The 19,836-nt window shown below is 39.5% G+C and overlaps 1 long non-coding RNA gene across 1 annotated transcript; it reads left to right on the top strand.

Moving 5' to 3' along the window:
- Positions 1 to 3,032: 3,032 nt before the first annotated feature.
- On the top strand, positions 3,033 to 18,446 carry LOC120399969. Its single transcript, XR_005595432.1, has 3 exons — positions 3,033 to 3,511; positions 14,109 to 14,223; positions 18,332 to 18,446. It is a non-coding gene; the product is annotated as an uncharacterized LOC120399969 (long non-coding RNA).
- Positions 18,447 to 19,836: the final 1,390 nt, after the last annotated feature.

Consider the following 19,836-nt stretch of genomic DNA (forward strand, 5'->3'; position numbering starts at 1 on the left):
GCATGAAGGGACATATGACTCTTTAGCGCATCTGGTACGTAAATATCTTGCAATGCCAGCTACAACAGTGCCATGCGAACACCTGTTCTCACTTTTAGGTGACATTGCAAACAAGAAGTGGGCAGCATTATCTCCTGCAAATTGTAACCAACCTTGTTTGTCTGAGTGATTGGCTGACCAAGAAGTAGGACTGAGTGAACTTTGTTTTATTTTTGAATGCAGGGTTTTTTTACATAATTCTACATTTGTAAGTTCAACTTTCATGATAGAGTGCTTGTATGCGATGAATTGAAAAATATTTTTTGTTTTTTACAGTGCAAATATTTGTAATAAAAAATAAATATAAAGCAAGCACCGTACACTTCGTATTCTCTATTGCAATTGAAATAAATATATTTGAAAATGTAGTAAATATCCAAAAATATTTAAAATTAATGGTATTCTATTGTTGTTTAACAGCACAATTAATCACAATTAATTTTTTTAAATTGCTTGACGCCCTAATTGTCATCATCATCAATCATCACCACCAAGGGGTAGGAAGAATTTAACTGTTTTCTTTAGAAGTGAGGCCTGGAAGGGACAGGATACAAGGAAGAAGATACACGGAGATGTGTGGTCAGGGAGCCAGGAATTCCAGAGTTCTGTTCCTGGCTGTAAAACCATCTCTGTCCATTGTCTTTAGCTAGTCCTTTAGCCCCTCTTGTCTCTCCATTTACAAAATGAGAATATTTACCTGTGGCACAGAGGAGTTGTGTGACGATTAGTTAATATTTACACAGTGTTTCTTAACGTCAGAGGTTTTTTACATGTGAGAAGTGCTATTCCATAACTACTTTTATTTTTTACAGGAGTGGGTTATTAGCCCGCTGCCTACCAGGAGAGACGGTAGTCTGCCTTTAGTCTGACTTCTACCCTTCAACCTCTGGCATGGGTGACCTTACCAGGAGTTATTCTCCTGCCAGCATAGCTCTTAGGGTCATGGTCTGCCACAAGCCCTTCCTGCCACATCATCACACAGTCCACGGGGACAGAAGTCATTATGGAAACTTACACTGCTGCTCAGTTCAACAAATTCAGTCCAACTCAACTCAATTCAAACAGACCTTGAAGAGAGATGATAATGCAAAGTGGCCAAACCCACAGGAAATCTACTATGCTGATGAATTTGCTGTCTCTTAAATCCATAACTAAAATTGGTATGTGGAATATGTGGACATTGTATGAACTCAATAAAACAATCCAAGTAAGAAAAGAAATGAACAGAGATAAACTAGATGTACTAGGCCTAAGTGAAATGAGATCGGTATCTTGAGGATACATAACTCTGTCAGCTGGACATGTCTTACTGTATTCTGGGCTACTGAATATTAGTGACAGACAGAGATGACATTGGTCTGATACTATTAAGGAGAGCAGTCAATAGCCTGACAAAATTGGCACCAGTTTCTAAAAGGAATATAATGGTATGATTTACCTCAAAATTCCAGAAAATGTCAAATTTTCAGTGTTATGCTCCAACAAATCAAGACAGCCAAGAAGAAAAACAAAACTTCTGCAAGCAGCTACAGAATATAAAAGGCAAGGTCCCAAAAAGAGATGTCTTTCTAGTAATTGGAGATATGAATGTTAAAGTAGGGAGCAACTGGTAGGGAAGTAATTATGGGGAAATTATTGAAATATTTATTGTGGTGGGCTTTTTGGCATAAACAATTTGGTCATTAGAGTAACTATCTTCTCCCACCATACTATTCATATGATAATTTGGAGGTCACCAGATCACAGAACAGGAAACCAAATTAATCACGTTGCAATTTGGAGCAAACGGAGAAGAACTTTGGAAGATGGATGTAGCAGGAACAGATGTGGGAATGGAGCATGCACTACTGGTAGCTATATTGAGAATAAAAATAAGAACAAAGGAGTGATCTGAACAACAGAGATGCTCTCATTATAACATCACTTAGAGAAAGCAGATGACAGCACAACAAGAGTTTAGAATTGTGCTAGCAAATAGATACCAGGTGCTTGAAAATGATGAAACAGTAGAAGGCAAAAGGAAACTTTTCCCTAAAACTTGTGAAAAAAGTGCTGGGATTCAGGAAAAAACATCAGTGAATGGGTTATCTAATGATACATAGCAGGGCACAAAACGAAAACTAAATCAAGAAAGAACAAGAGCACAGACACAAACTCCAGAAGAAATATACCATAAAAAACAAAGAGGTCAGAAAGAGTGCTAGGGAAGATAAATGATACTTTATAGACAAAATGGCAACAGATGCACAGGCCACTGCAGCACAAAATGACATGAAGACACTGTACAACATCATTAGATAGTTGTCAAGAAGAAAATCAAGAACCAGCTAACCAATTCAAGACAACAAGGACAAGCCAATATTTCAGTCAACTACTGAATGGTGAACCAGTGGCCAGTTCCCCCATATGTAGAGGAAGGAGAAGATCTGGATGTCCAGCTAGGACCTATCACTAGAGAAGAAGTAGAGAGGGCAGTCCATCTGTTAAAAAGTAGAAAGGCACCAGGTCTGGATAACATTCCAGTGAAGCAGTGGTTTTCAATGTTTTTTCATTTGCGGACCCCTAAAAAATTTCAAATGGAGATGCAGACCCTTTGGGATCCTCAGGGGTCTGTGGCCCACAGGTCGAAAACCACTGAAATTGAAGTTCTTAAGGCATACTTGAATGCAGTAGACATTTTGATAGGCCTCTTACAGAAGATATGGAAAGAAGAAGTTTTGTTCATTCCACTTAGAAGTGGGTAAGAGAAGTTCTGGTTACCTAATCAGGCTGAAAATTTCTCCAAACATCCTCCATTTATAAATCCATGTTTATCAGTACCCTTTCTGAAGTTTTACTTATGAATATTAGAACTGGGCTTGTAACTGTTCTGTCTTGATCCATCAGCCTGCACTCTTCTTTTACCTTGTGGGCCATGAATCTTTTCTTTGTGACACTGACACAAACAATAGAGGAACTTGACTGTTCCTAACATAAATGGAAAGAAATGTACACACAAGATATAAAAAAAAACCTCAGGTTATTTCCACAGTACTTGTCTGAACTGATGGAGATGGCCTGGTACTGTTCCCAAAAGTATAAGTGTGACCTTGTAATGGAGGCACTGGACAGAAATAATTGATTAAAGCGACTTAGCCCAAAGTCTGAATCTTTTCCCTCCTATTTTTGTTTCCTCTTGCTCCCCCGTTCCTCCAGCCTGACTCAGGAATGGTAAAGAGGTTTATATATAGATTTTCACATGGCTTCCTTTCATATCTTTTCAGCTAACTTCCCACTGGACTATCTACAAATATTAAAAGATATTTGAAATTATCCAACCCCAGTGGTGCTTGAAATTGAGTCATGTTCTGTTGTGTCAACAAAATGTTCCAAGTGGTGATTGTAGAGACCGAAATAAAGGCTGCTAGCAATAATGCTTCCCACAGTGCTGACATACTAAGAAGAGGAGAAGGCTCATCTTCTGATAGCGCAGGTGTGTCACTCTAGTTTACCTATTTGCAGTGTGACTTGGTTCTCCTGGACCTCTTTAGACACATGCTTTAAGCATTGCTCCAAAGTCATTTTAACATCTACAAAATTGGTCATTTGCCAATTTGCTTGATGGCTACTTTATTTGGCTACATTGTGTTGGTCATGATTAAGCCAAGAATTCGGCTCTGTTAGAAGTTGGGTGCTAACAGAACAGGTTCACACCCACTGAAAAACTCTAAAACACTTTGCTTAGTGCATTTCTCCTTACTTCCGATCTTATTGGCCTAAATTTTCCAGTGATTTTGGATGCTTCTGTTTTTGAGAGCCCATTTCTTGTCCTCTGAAAATCAGGCCCTTTTCAGGTGTCAAGTTGGGCACACAGAATTTGAAACACGTAAAATCATGAGTCACTTTGGAAAACTTAATACTTTCCTGTGAGTTTCTCAGTAAGGATATTTGCATAAAAACAGGATCTTTGTTCTGAAATCTAGTCTTCACCTAAAGATATCCTTTCTTTGGACTTGCACCAAAACACAATGACATATCTCTGTCTATCACACTTAGGGCTTGTCTACACAAACAGTTGGTTTGCAGCAAGTTGGGGAAAAACCTACCCGACACTAAAATGTTTTGCACTAAATATAGGCGTCATCACAAAATGCCGCTGTGCACTATAAAGTCCCTGGTGTGCTTTAATTTCCCATTCCAAAGCAGGGTAAATCAAAAAGTGCACTAGGGAACTTTTATTGCATGGAAGCAGTGTCCACCCTCACACTTAGTGCACAAGATTTTATTGCAGGGTAGGTTTACTCTCCAGCTTGCTACAAATGAAGTGTCTGTGTAGACAAGCCCTTACACAATACACATTCCTTATCCTGGCCCTCCTCAGTTCTCACCACCGCAGTTTGAGATATAGATGTTCTAGGTAGAGGGAGTTGAGAGGAGCGGGGGAGGGGGAAGGGGAAGGAGAGTGTCAAGTGGATTCTGTTTTGTTCCCTCTCCCTGGAATGGTTTAGCCTTCTTGTATTCCTGCGTCATGTGTGCAGTGAGAACATACCCAGTGTGCTGCTTCATGTAACGCATCTGGCTGAGATTAATGTTCTGAGTTAGGCTAGTAAATTCACCCTCAGACTATCACATGTAACTTCTCTTTTTAAATGAAGGTTAGCAAGAGAGTGGATTTGGTATCATCCTCCAATGTAAGTTAGTATGGTACTTTCAGTCATTTTCATGGCAAGATGGAAGAACAGCTGGCATTGACAATACAATGGGTTTTTTCCCTTTATGTTTTTATATATAACTTAACAACAAATCCTTTTGTAGTCAAATATTGCTTTTGTAGGATGTGGTCAGTCACCACCTTCAGTATTTACTTGTGTGTTCTGGCATGTTCCCCTGCACTTAGTGCTTCCTATCTGTCTTTTTAGGTTGTGAACTCTTTGGGGTAGGGACCCATGCCTCCTTTTGTTTGTATAACAATTTGCACATTGTGGGTGCTACCAGAAAAATTACTACCTTCACCTCGCTTTATTGTAGCTTGATTCTGGTTGCAGGAATAGCCTAATTCCAAGTGCTTGTCATCTGTTGTACTGTCTGTCATTTGGGACACCAGATGTTGTGGGTAAGATTGTATTTGGCATTGTGTGGCAACCGCTCAACAATCTTTTAGTACTGACCCATCTCAGGATTTCTTCTTCCACTACAATAACTTATCTGATATGGAAGAGTTGTGGTATTTTTGCAGCGTCTAGAAATTTGAAACCACCTCTATTCGTAGGTTGATTAAATCTTAATGAAAGTTTTTTAGCTGTATCGGCATAGAAGACCCTTTGAAAAATGATTTATTTTTATTAAAATAGCATGTTGGCCTTTCAGTTAGTAGGGAGCTGTTACGATGCTGAAAAGATGCTAAAAAATATCCATCTTTGTTCCTGATTTCCTGCCCAACCCGTCCTCTTCCCAAAGGGAAAATAATAATTGTCCCACATGTTTTGTCATGTCCAGTGGAATTTATTAGGGATCTGTGGGCTATTGTATTTAAGTCCTGTAGATGTGTGGGATTAGTCAGCATTTCTGAGTGCATCATTTAGTTTAGGCCTATGCATTTTGTGATGACAAATTAAAAGTTCTAGTTCTCATATTTTGTAATGCTCCCAGGACCCAGGAAGTATTACAGATTTTACCAGTTGATCTTGACATCGCATGGAACTGGTCACTTTTTTTTTTAAACTGGTTTTCAAGAACATGAAGGAAACACAAACGATAAACTATGCTCCTTGAAAATTGTTGGCCGTAGTGAGTTGCATTGTATCAATCACATCATTATGCAAAAAGTCAGCAGATTGTCAGGAACATGTTCTGGTGCAAGTTTTTCAGGTTATTCAAAATATATTTTAATTTTAATTATTTATATGCTTCAATACATTTGCTATTTACAAAAGCTGGCTTATAGTTTGTCTAGTAATAATGAACAGATTTTCCTCATTCATTTGAGACTCCATTATCTCTTAAAATTTCACATGCAGCAATATTCTCCTAGAGTACAAAAAGCAACGGCGGATTATACTCAACATTTCATTAGCAATAGTAGCCTGGGCACAAGAGATTATTTTAAATTGGACATGTCTCGTGTGAGGAGTGTAAAGTAAAAAAGCAAAAGAAGAGATCAGATGAAACAGTCAGAAGATTCTTTAACAAGGAGAGGATGTAGAAAGGACTGTGCTAGAGAACAGGGTGGGTAGGCTCTAAGACAAAGCTAAGAGAATAACAGATGCTTTTGGTTTCTGCACCCTTATGACCAACCGAGTGGACAAACAAAATTGGATTTAACAGTTCTTTGCTCAGAGATTAGAGAGTGGTGATTCTAGGGATGCGGCATCCAAACTCACCATCAACAGAAGCGAAGCGGACAGTTTTGCCATGCCCAGTGAAGGAGTACAAGGAAGTAGAATTTACAGTGTGCACATTTCTGCTATAGAGACCATCTCTCCCCTCTCTGTTCAGAAGGAGACCACAGTCCTGATGCAATGAAGCTCAAGTTTAAGGGCACAAAACTGCTTTTACTGAATGTGTCCAAGATAGAGTGTCTGTCTAATATGCCCTTGGAAGCATTGGGTCCCCTTCTTTGGTTCCTCCCAGGTAAGAACCTGTTGGAGGCCAGAATCTTGCCAGATAAAGCATACCTCGTCTAACATCCAGTGAATTCGATTGTCTTGGGTGGAGAAATGTGGGAGAGAATACCTGATCAAAAATCCATGGAGTTTGGTGGAAAGGCCCCTCATTGATTTCCATGGGCTTTGGATGAGGCTCAGAGTCAATTGGGCCAGATTTTTAAATATATTAAGTTACTGAAGATGCAGACAAATGCCTAGTGGGATTTTCAAAAGTGCCTAGGTGTTCAACTACCATTGATATCAGTGGCTGCTATTCTCATGACTCATTGACTCTCAGGGGAAAATAGTGTTTCCAGCCCTTGATTTTTTGTCACAGTTCTTATGATTTGGTGTTTTTCTTAAAGCTACAGCTCCTGTAGTGAGGTGAGTATATGAGAATATCAGGTAAGTTGCACCATTGGAAAAAGTAAATTACTGCTCTTGTGCTTGTTAGGAAAAAGGCTTGCAAATATGAGAACTAAAGGCTCAGAAATCACAAGTCAAATTGAGAGTGGCAGCAGTAAAATTCATGTGGTTACGATGTAGCCATGGTGGCATGTAGAATGGACATTTACTTTGAATTGTCCCTTGCAGGTCTTCTGCCTTCAGCAAGAGTCAATATAGGAGGGTTTTAGGCTTCTTAAATCCATCAGCATTGTGTCTTCCAAGAGTGATCATTTTCTTGCTTTGCGTCCTTTGACCTCAGCTCTATAAACCTTCTGTAAAGTCTACCTTCTTCTGCACATTGGACGTGACCCCACCATTGCAGTTGTCTTGTTCTCAACTGGTGCAAGACTGAAACTTGTTGGGATCATCGAAGTATACCTTCATTTTTGACAAAATCAAACCAACGGATGTTAAGAACACTCTGTAACTTTTGACACGGAAAACTATTTAGTTTCCTCGGCTGTTTTTAACGGCCATGTTTCTGCTCCATATAACATAGTTGTCATCAGTCCTGCGTGGAACACTCGTATCTGAGTTGTCATACAGACATCCCGCCATCCAAAGATAGACCTTTGAAGGCACTGAAGTGCCATTGACACAGGACCAATCTGAACATCTTGCTGTTAACTGACTACCCAGATAGATAAAACTATTCACCCATTCAGTGTTATTGCCATCGACATGCAGTGCTGGCAGGTGGTTCTTTTCCATTTGATAGGAGGGATGCTTTTGTTTTAACCCCACTGATCTTAAATCCTATCGATTCTGCAGTTTTTTGTAGCTCTTCCAGCATTAGCTATAGTTGGTCAGTAGTCTCTCCAAGTAAGGCATTATCATCTGCATGCTCAAGATCCTCTAAAGATGAATCTTTAAATTTCACACCTTTTACCTTGGCCACAAGCAGCTTTATCATCAGATAGCCTATTAGAACATTAAATAATGTAGGTGAGAGAACGCATCCCTGGCATACTTCTGGTTCTCAAAAAAAAAAAGAAAGAAAGAAAAAAGTCTAATATAACTGTTGACCCTCTCACCCAGCGAAATGTTGCACAGCACACTTCCTCTACTGAGCACACTAAGTCCTCAGGCACCTCATACTGGTATAATGGTATCCACAGTAGTGATTGATGTACTGAGTCAAAAATGGCTGCAAAGTAATCAACGTAATGTTGGCTTCTTTTTGTTACTCTAGTAGTTTTTCAGTAACATTCTGCAGAGCATATATAGTGTGGATTGTAGATTGACCAGTACGGTGATCATGCTGGTTATGTCTCATTTTTGGGTTGAGACAGTATTTCAGTCAGTCCAATAGTATGATTATGAACACCTTCCCTGGGACTGACAGCAGCATTATTCCCCTATAATTTGAGCATGAAGATTGCTCTCTTTAAAAATAAAAATAAAAAGGAAGATGCAGCCCCTTTTTCCAGTCTTAGAGTGGAACTGATTTCCCAAACTTTTAAGACAACTCTTTGAAGCCAGTGAAATAAATCTACACCTCCACTCTTTAGTAGTTCTAATGAAATATTGTCAAGACTAGGCACTCATTTTGTATCTGTTTGACCACAACCATCACTTCCTCTAATGTCACTAGCCTGTTTTCTGTTGGCTTCATTTTCTGCCTAAGTTGTAGTTTACATCTTGGTGTGGATCTGTTCATTAATTCACAACCGTACTAACACCAGCACTTAAATCATATAACAGTATCCTGGCACTAAGCTCCATTTTTGTCCTTACCTGGCAGAAGCCAAAAAATTGATGTCCAATTAGGACCTTCAAAGTCTTGAATACCCTTGGCAAGTCATGTCTTTCAGAGGCTTCCTCAATGCACCTCATGATATTATTCCACTATGGGTTACGATCGTTCAGACAGACTCTCTTGACTGCTTGTTCAAGACATTTTTTCCTCCATTGCCCATTTCCTCCTCTCTTCATTGACTTGACTCTGACCTTCCAGCGCATCCATTCTGCACAGCACTTTCCTTTCCTATTATTTGATGATATTGTCTGTTATCCAGTGTTACATTTTCATTCTCCTTAATCCCAGTTCTTCTCCAGCAATCTCTGTGATAGAATCCCAAAATAAAGTGCACTCTTACTCCGAAGTAGACAACTGGTCATCCAATATAGAATATTTGTGGGAAATCATTACAGTGTTACCGTTAGCAATCTCTTCTTCATGAAGTTTATCAACACAAAAGCGGAAGAAGTCAAATTAAAAGAACTCCAAATTTGTAATTTTTTAAAATGATCTTGATTTTTTTTAAAGACAATCTCATGGGTTTTTTGGAGGTTGGGGCCCCTGATTAATGATTTTTGAACGCTTGCAGTTGGCAATGCTGAAATAATGGAAAATAAAACCAGGATTTTTAAGGATAGCTCTTAAGGAGAGCAAGCTTGATTCAATATGGGACCTAACCCAGCAGCCAAAAAAGCAAGCTAAGAGGCCAATTTCTAACAGGTCCAAGTTCTCAGATTCAGAAATTAAAAATCTTAACAGAAAAATACACATTTTCTATTGGTGTCAGACCTGGAAAATTGTGTAGACAAGTAGAAAGAAGATGAGACTGCTTGCTAAAGATTCAGAGGTATGTAATTTATATTATAGATAGCTTTGGGAAAGAAGTGGAAATAAAGACAGAAATATATGTACTCTGCTTGTGAAGACTGAAGGTAAATAAATAAGAGCAGAGATGTGTGTGCTAGCGTTTATTAAGATTGAAAGTAAGGAAAAAGCAAATCTAGCTTCATATGTACAACAGGTAAGGATGAAAATGACTTACGGAAATAGAGATCTGAGATTTGAAGATAAGCATGAAAAGTCTGAGCTGGAGCCAAAAGGAAGAAGGCATAAAGCAGTACTGTGTCTTGAGTCTCTACCTAAAAATGGCATCAAATCTGAGAAATGAATAAGGGTGGTGCAAGATAGATTTGGGATCTGTGGCTAAAAGAATGTTTGGGGTTTAGACGTGAATGGTGCATAATGTAGAGCAGGGCTGTATCTCCGCTGTGTAGCTGTAGAGTCTCTAGTACTCCTAAGTGCTGTAATTTTTATAAAGTAGAGGTTGGTGGAGGGAGGAATATAGTGGAGGCATGCAAAGGGGTGGAGGAGCTGCATGATGATAGATCTGTGAAAAAGAGAATGAAGTAGTAGTTTTCAAATGAAAAGCTAGGAAGAAATTTTCTAGTCACTGGATAAGTTTTTGTTTTGTAAGCAAATGCAGTGGGTACAAAAATCTGAAATAGTAGAACTGTCCAAAGACATTTAAGGGGAAAGTAATCAGAGAGAAGAATGGTCTGCAAGAAAATGTCAGAATAACCTGGAGATGTTATAATAGCTGACATTACATGCTCCAGAATGAATGCTCATTCAGTCTATGGAGAAAATATTTGCTTATAAAGGAAGATTTTCAAAAACACCAAAGGGATTTAGGAGTGAAAGTCCCATTGAAAATCAGAATACAAGAATGGCCATACTGGGTCAGACCAATGGTCCATCTAGCCCAGTATTCGGTCTTCCAACAGTGGCTGGTATCAGATACTTCAGAGGGGATGAACAGAACAGGGCAATTTATTGGGTGATCCATCCTGTCATGCAGTCCGAGCTTTTGGCAGAGGTTTAGGAACATCCAGAGCATGGGTTGCGTCCCTGACCATCTTGGCTAATAACCATTGATAGCCTATTTTCCATGAATTTATCTAGTTCTTTTTTTATTTCAGTTATACTTTTGTCCTTCACAGCATCCCCTTGCAATGAGTTCCACAGGTTGACTGTGCATTGTCTGAAGAAGTACTTCCTCGTGTTTGTTTTAAATCTGCTGCCTATATATTTTATTGGGTGACCCCTGGTTCTTGTGTTATGTGAAGGGGTAAATAGCACTTCCTTATTCACTTTTTCCACACCGTTCATGATATTATAGACTTCTATCATATTCCCCCTTAGCCATCTCTTTGGGCTTATTCGGCTTGGAAATCTTTTTAATCTCTCCTCATGTGGAAGCTGTTCCATACCCCTAAATATTTTTGTTGCCCTTCTCTCTACTTTTTCTAATTCTAATGTATCTTCTTTGAGATGGGGAACACCAGAGCTGCATGCAGTATTCAAGGTGTGGACAAACCATGGATTTATAGTGTGGCATTATGACATTTTCAGTCTTATTATCTATCTCTTTACTAGTGGTTGCTAATGTTCTTTTAGCCTTTTTGACTGCTGATGCATGTTGAGCAGATGATTTCGGAGAACTATCCATAGTGACCCTAAGATCTCTTTCTTAAGGTCTAACTTAGCTGTTAACACTTATCATTTTATATCCATAGTTGTTATGTTTTTCAATGTGCATTACTTTGCATTTATCAACATTGTGTAAATGTACAACAAAATGGCAGATGTAGTTCAGTTTTATGAAATTCCTTTGTCATGCTTCATAATTGGCTTTGGACTTAACTATCTTGAGTAATTTTGTATCATTTGCAGACTTTGCCGAGTCACTTTTTACCCATTTTTCCAGATCTTTTATGAATATGTTGAACAGAATGGATCCCAGTACAGATACTTGGGAGACCCTGCTATTTACCTCTCTCCACAGTGAAATCTGACTATGCATTCCTACCCTTTCTTTCCTTTATTTTAACCAGTTGCTTGATCCCTGGTGAGGACCTTCCCTTTTATCACTGCCTACTTTGCTTAAGAGCCTTTGGTGAGGGACCTTGTCAAATGTTTGAAAATGTTTGTGTCTGTAGAATGTCTCTCAGATATAATGGGTTAGATCCTCAGCTGCTGTAAATTGTCATAGCTCCATTGAAGTCAATGAGGTTCCAAGAACTTAAGGCAGATTCTCAGCTAGTATATCATCACTGTTTTCCTTTTCCTTCTACAGTGTGAGCTTTGAGCACACACTTAGAGCTTTTAGCATGTTGTTCATGGGAGGCTTTCCTCAAGAAAGGGTATTATTATTGCACATCAATGTACAATATAGCAGTGTGAGCAAGCCTACTTCTGGCCTTTTTTCAAATATGTACCTCACATCACCTGGTTATAACACCACTCTTAGGGCTGGTCTACACTACGGGGGGAAATCGATCTAAGATACACAACTTCAGCTACGTGAATAACGTAGCTGAAGTCAAAGTATCTTAGATCGAATTACCTACCGTCCTCACGGCGCGGGATCGACGTCCGCGGCTCCCCATGTCGACTCCGCTACCACCGTTTGGGTTGGTGGAGTTCCGGAGTCGACAGGAGCTCATTCGGGGATCGATATATCGCATCTAGATGAGACGCGATATATCGATCCCCGAGAAATCGATTGCTACCCGCCGATGCGGCGAGTAGTGAAGACGTACCCTTAGTACAGTCTGCTGTGTGACTTTACATCAGAGTTGATCTGTATGTTACAATAGAATTGTACTTCACATAATTACTGGGAGACCTGTTGAATGCTACTGAATTTTGTGGATTAGTAAGTAATTGAATAATCACAATGTTAAAAAACAAACAAAAACCTTAAGCATAAGGCACCACAAAAAGAAATGTTGATTTATTTTCATAATTGTAATTTAGTCCAACTATTTTAGAGTTTACTGGTAAATGACACAATATACAACGTATTGGAAACAGTACTATCAGAGTCCAGTCAGCTGTTGCACCTTTGCTGAGAAGTGGGGAGAGACTCTGTGCGTGTGTGCGTGCGCGCGCAGATTGTTGCGTTTTCACTGTAATTCATGTTAATAATTAAGCCTGTAGAAAAGAGCACTGCTGAAAACTGTGTGACCAAAAATGATTTCAAACAAAGTCAGTCACAACAGCAGAATGCTGTTTTCCGGAGTTTTTTCCTCTTAGTAACCTCTGAATATTACAATTTATCAAAGAGGAAAAGGAACGGTTAAGAAGCAATTGCTGTTTGTTTTGGTCAAGCATTACGCAGTTGCTCTGTCAAAAAGTCATTCTCGTAATCATCCTATAAAACTCTTCAGTAATTTCATTTGCAACTCTTGTTCTTATTTTTGCATAGTTGTCCAGAATGTCGGCCATCTGACACTGGTGTAAACTGAGGAGGTGTTGTGTAGCGTTTGTATTCCCTGCACTAAACTTGGTGCTGGAATTTTTTTCTAACCTGTTGGAATGTTTGTTCTTCTTAAATGGAAAGGTCTACAGACATTCATAAAATTTTTGAAAGATTTGACTCTCTCAAATCTCAAACTTGAAAAGAAAGGATTTTGTTCCATTAAATCCCAGTTGGTAGGAAAAGCAGCTTGAGAGCTGGGTAAGTGAATTAATGTGGGTTAAATTTACAATAGAAAGGAGTACGTGGGAGATGCCTATTCAGACTCTGTTAAGGAAATAATAGGATTAGTTCTTGTAGTGTCAACGCAGAAGATTTAAAATGCAGACTTCATGCTGATGTGAAAACATTATATATTATTAGCTGGATCTTTGCGTGAAATCAAGAAGAATGACCATAAAGATGACTTTGCTTTGAGACAGTCTATTTGAATATTTTAAGGTGGCACTTTTGTGCGCGCGCGCGCACACACACACACACACACACTGAATTAAGTATGTTATACAGCCCACTGATGATTCCCACCAGATGCTATTATTTGCAGTCAACATGATTTTGATTGGTACAACATAATTGGTAAAATGTCTCATAACCTAAAAGAATTATATACATCAGTGTCAAACGTTTCTTTTTTTTTTCTTAAAGCCAATTTTCATTGCTGTCCTCAGATGTTAGTACATGTAATGGAAATATTGGGCCAAAACTTAGGTTATATTCATTGCAATATTATTTTTTGTTAAATGAAATTACACATTCATTGTTCATATGTATGTACTGTAAATTTGTATACATTTTTGTCCATCCTTCCGGATAAAAATGTCTTCAACGCTTCATATACAGTGTGCATTAATCGAGCTGCCAGATACAGAAAGCATTATTTTCAATTTCATGTTTGTTTTATCATTTCATAATCATTCATATGTACCTTTATTTTTAGCTTAAGTGAAAGACATGAAGCATTAAGACTGAATTGAGGTTATTTTGCGATCATCCGATTCCCTGCTAGAAGTTGCTGTGAGATATCATCGCCCTGAACAACTTCACACAGAATGGTAATGAAAAAAGATATAGGGCTTTTTGTTCTTTCATTTCTGTGTCTTCATACCCCAATTCCTCCTCCATTAGAGAATTGGTCCTTATTACCATATAGGTTGTAGTTTCGTGAACACAGCATTTTACTGTTCCATAACTCGTCATTCTGTAACTTCTCCCAATAGCAATCGCTGTTGGAACAGGAGGGGAGGTAATGCAGCATTTTACCAGACAAAACAACTTCATTAATATTACTGGATGAAGTGTGTGTTTAAAACAGAGTTTATGGAATTCGGCTTGTAAATAACCAACAGATTTAGGCCTGTTTTCAGGAAAACACTGAAGCACAAAAGTGTGCCTAGGCACAAAGTTTAGGACATCCATATGTACTTGTCTGAAGTGGGACTTCAGTAATGAAGTAAAAAAAAACTATTATTGCTCTTCAGATTGGTTTGTTCCAAGTACACAAAAATATCATCTCTGCTGCTTTGGGTGGTTGGTAAATTTAGTATTTGTGTGTGAGCTTTTTAAAAGAAATAATCTCACTTTGGGGTGAGAGTCTCATAGAGCTAATGCTGCTGTCTGTCTTGAATTGCAGCTAAGCTAAGCATTCTTTTAAATAGGTCAGTGAGCATAAATCTTAGATTATTTCATACCATTTGAAATGCTGTCCTCAGAAACGAAATGGTCTTACGATCCTGGAAGACAGTAATATATAGTAGTGAATAGCTCGTAATTCAGAGTTAATAATTCCTATAAAAATAGGAATTCATTCATGATGACCATGCTAAGTTTTATATAAAATATAAAAGTACTGTATACTTCAGATTACAGCACTGCACACTTGGACATGCCTGAAACACTACACTCTAGTCTTCCCTCTGTGTTTATTTCACTTCCATTATGGCCAATGGGAGTTAAGCACTTGGAACAGGAGGTGATTATCATCCATATATATACGTATTTAATCCAGTTTATGGTTTTGAAATATACTGGTCTTTATATGTACTAAATTCTTTGTGCCTTTGCCAATGCTGACCATGTTTCCAGAATAAGGGCAGGAACTTACACTCGAAAGCATACCAGTGCAACTCTATAGTTTGGGGGCAGAGATCTTGTACCAACAGAGTTGTATTGGTATAACACCTAGCATGGACACAGTTATAGCATATAAAAGTGCCTTACACAAATATAGTTATTCCCAGTTTCATATGGGAATAGCCACAGTGGGCTATGTCTACATTTAACATGCTACAGCAGCACCGCTGCTTACTCCTGGAGAAATCTACACCCCAAAATTAAAAATTCTGCATACAGTATTATAAAATTCTGCGTATTTGATTTGTCCAGATAATGCAATATAATCACGCTGGTTTCAACTATTTTAGTAATTTATTTAAACTATAATACAGTGGATGGAGTATGTGTTTGGAGATTTGAGGAACTCCCCAAGCCCCCTCTGTCTAATAGTAATGTAGCTAGTATTGACCCTTTACTTCTAGTTATTGGTCAACAAATATATGCAGCCATACAGTGTGTTACATCATACACAACTGAAGCGCAAGTGAGGGCTGGGGACTCAAACTCACAATTTATATTGGCTACTGACCATCTCCAGAAAGGTCAGGAGCAAACAGTTCATGGAGCATATTTTGTTAGGAAATTTTTTCAGTCCAAAAATTTAGACCAGTTCTAATCACTAAAGCACCATAAGCATTTATAAGGCCACACTGTCCTTTACAATAAGGCTCCTTTACACCACTCTGGCAATGTAAAGGAGCCTTAAAATGTTTACACCTGTTTTATACTCCTGGGGGAATTCACTAAGAACGATGGGAACAATTCACTAAGCAGGCAGGCTGATACATTCTGCTCTGCCTGAGGTGACAGAGCCTGCCCCACGCTTGCCTCCCCAGAAACACCCCAAAGCCCTGCCCCAACACGTTGAACATGCCGCAATATTGAGTGTGAGGGACAGAGTGTGTCTCACACACACATGACTGCCCAGCCTCCTTCTACTTCCCTGGTTGTGATTTATGTCTCTACCAGTCACTCTGGGCACCCAAACTGACCTGCTTGGACTGCCAGGGAGGGGCTCATGACTGCTCTTGTGACTTCCCTTTGCTTCCCCATCAGAAGTAATTTTTCTGCAGGGAAGCAAAGAAATCTGCGGGGGCCGTGAATTCTGTGCACACACAGTGATGCAGAATTCCCCCAGGAGTAACAGCTGCAGCACTGTACACATTCATTACAGCAACAGGAGAAGTTCTCCCATTGCCATAGGTAATCCATCTTCCCAAGAGGTGGTAGCTAGGTGGGCAGAAGAATTCTACTACTACTTCACTCAGGAGGGTGGATTTTTTACACCCAAGTAATGTAACTGGGTCGACCTAACTTTTTAGTGTAAACCTGGCCTGGTATAAAGCATCTTTATTCCAGTATAACTGTGTCCGCACTAGGGAATGTTCTGCCTTAACTATGCAGGTGTAGTTAAAGTGATACAACTTACTAATGTTGACAAGTTTCAGATTGGTAGCCATGTTAGTCTGTATCAGCAAAAATGACAAGGAGTCCTTGTGGCACTTTAGAGACTAACAAATTTATTTGGGCATAGGCTTTCGTGGACTAGAACCCACTTCATCAGATGCATGGAGTGGAAAATACAGGAGCAGGTATAAATATATGAAAAGATGGGAGTTGCCTTACCAAGTGTGGTAAGGCCTTGTATGAGGGGAGATTTTCAGAAGGCAGTTAGCCACTCTGTTCTCATGCGCAAAGTCAATGGGAGCTGGCCTCCCAATTCTCCTTTGTATTTTTGAAGAGCTGTCCCATGATCCATATAGCAAAAGTACAATTCACTGATAGCTACACGTCTCAGAACCCTTTATATCCACCTGCTTCAAAATTTATAATGAAGCCTATGTTTGGAACCCTGTCCCAGTGCATCCTTGACCTTTGCCACAGATAATTTCATATGCAGATGCCAGTGTGGCCCATATACCTGGGCGTATGTTATAAATACAGTTGGATATGTATCAATGTTTATTTTAATCAAAAGCATCTGCCAACATCCTAGAGTCACTGAAGACGCCCTGCAACTATCACTGTGGATTTTATCTTTTTGCTGAACAAATGCTATTCTCTCCATGAAAGCCTTAATTAAAAGACATCCCTGAACAGATTTGGACCTTTGAGGGCCTGGGTTCCATATGGAAAGCACTACATCCTGACTACGAAAAGTCATCATGAGTTGTGACAAGAACTCAGGGACACCATATGATTTTGCTGATGTCTGGTTAAGCAACCACAAATTATACATAGTTGGAACCAACAGCTGATTTCAAAATGCTGTTTTCAATCATCCGAAAACCCCGGGAGCTCCCTCTATAGTGGTGATGTTTTCTTTAGCAGTAAAGTCCAGCAGCAGTACAAAATAACTCCTTACGCTTCCTTCAGTTAGGACAAAGTCCTGGCCCCAATGGAAAAGCTGCAGTGGAAGTGACTTCACTTTGGCTCTTTATCCTGCTGTGGGAATCGCTAGTCAGGACCCCTGCACCTTTGCAGAGTCCTATGGGCAGGAGCACCAGGATCCACATGCAAGTGGATCGCAGTGTAGGACCAGGGCTCTACTACTGGAGTTGTTCTAATCAAATCCCAAAGGAAAGTCTGTAAACCTACATCGATTGATACCACTGAGGATCTGGCCGTTAGTGCCTCTGACACTTGAGCTCTTAGCTGAAATCTCTAAATGTCCTGTCTGCAGCAGACATACACATGTATACAATGGCCATTTTAATTTACTTTCTGTAGAAATTCATTTAAAAAATGAATCTAAATGTAATGCCAAAACCCAGGGAGTATCTGTTGAAAGCCAAGAGTTCACTAGTTCTGTTTTGGAGAGCACATACTTTAACCAGATTCAGTAAAGTCATGTAGTAAATGTCTGTCCCCTGAAGCAGTGACATAAGGGTACGTTTTGGTTATTTCTGTTTTTCTGTAGGTTTGAAGCATTACGTTGATCTTCATTTTGCAAGTTTAATTTTTTTACTTACTGATGGTGCATTAATTCGTTAATGTTTGTCAAGTATCATTACTATTTATTTAATTCTTTTCTTTTCTTTTTTTTAGGTCTGAAAGGTTTTTATTTGGTGATGGCATGTTCAAGAACTTGGATCAATACATTGTATTTAATGTTAGGAGATGTTTTTTAGTTTTCATATTTATAAAAGTGACTTTCAATCTAGAGCATCCCAATGTGCTTTCAAACGGTATATACATACTCACAACACTGCACAGATGCACAACAAATGCAGCCACCTCTGGGGTGGGAGGGCAACCATGAGCTACCATGTTGACCTATAGGGGAGCTTTTGGTGAAGGACCTGAGGCAAACTTGAGTTTTACCCGTTGTGCCATGCAGTGTGTTAACAGCCATGCAGAGCAGACAGGATCTCTTTTATTTGACCATCCCATCCCCAAAACAAACACACAGTAAATGGCCTGGTTCATAGTTTATCTACGTCAGAAACAGGAAGAGCCGAGTCACCTCTGCCCTGCACCAGTTTTGTATGAGGTCCAGGTTTAGTGAAAGCTCCAGTATGATTTGAGTGAAATTAAACAAAAGAGAAGCTCGTGCTCCAATCCTTACAAGTCCAGGCCAGGTTAGGATGTGCAGGGGCTCTATACTCGCAGCAGTAAAGTCAGCCACTAGATGCTTTGGGTGGAATTCCAGTCCTGTGGAAGTCAATGGAAGTTTTGCCATTGATTTCAGTAGGGCAGGATTTCATGCCTCCAGTCCACAAGCTTTTAAGCATGTTGCTCGTTAACCTCACGTTTAAGACTATCCCTATTCAGCAATGCACTGAGGGTATGTCTGCACTGCGGTCTTGGGGCGTGATTGCAGTTTGTGTAGACATACCCAAGCTAGCTTTAATTTAGGTACTAGATCAGTGAACCCATGGTAGCACGAGCTTTACAAGCCTGCCTGGAACCCTGACTAATTACTCTGGCAGCTAGCAGAAGCCCACACCACGCTTTAATTCTCCTAGCTGCACTTCAGTGTTGCTCGGGTGTGTCTGCGCGAGCTGCAATCACACTTGATAATTGCAGTGTAGACATACCCTTAATCATGTGCTTAACAGCTTTGCTGGGACAGGGCCAGAATCAGTGCGATAGTTGTCACATGCAGAGTAATTTCTGGTGTGATGCTGAATCCGTAGCGCATTGCAAGTGGAAATTATGTGAGTGCAGGCGGGAAAATGAACTTCATGAAGGTTGATTTTAGGGTTCCTGCACTGTGCTCAAGTGTCATGTGCCATGAACAGCATCGTTCTGACTGCACGGGATAAATAGGCCTGTGTAGTAAAGATGAGGAGAAAACAGAAACAAGCCCTGTGTGCATGTATTGTGGGGGTGTGATTCTCCCTCTGTTGGTAGCCTCTCTCCCTCTCCATAGAACTCTTCTTTTTTTAAGAAACTTTTCTTTTAAAAAGCCTATTAAAGGCTACTTTGATATTTGAGTTTTGTTCTGCTGTATATAAGAAATGTATACGGTCTGCTGCCATATAGCCCTGCCCAGGTGCAAACTGGTGTGAGATTCAGAAGGGACAGATTTTCATTGCTGAGCCTTATAA

Source organism: Mauremys reevesii, linkage group 3, assembly GCF_016161935.1.
Source record: "Mauremys reevesii isolate NIE-2019 linkage group 3, ASM1616193v1, whole genome shotgun sequence".
In the NCBI taxonomy this organism is placed as follows: Eukaryota; Metazoa; Chordata; order Testudines; family Geoemydidae; genus Mauremys; species Mauremys reevesii.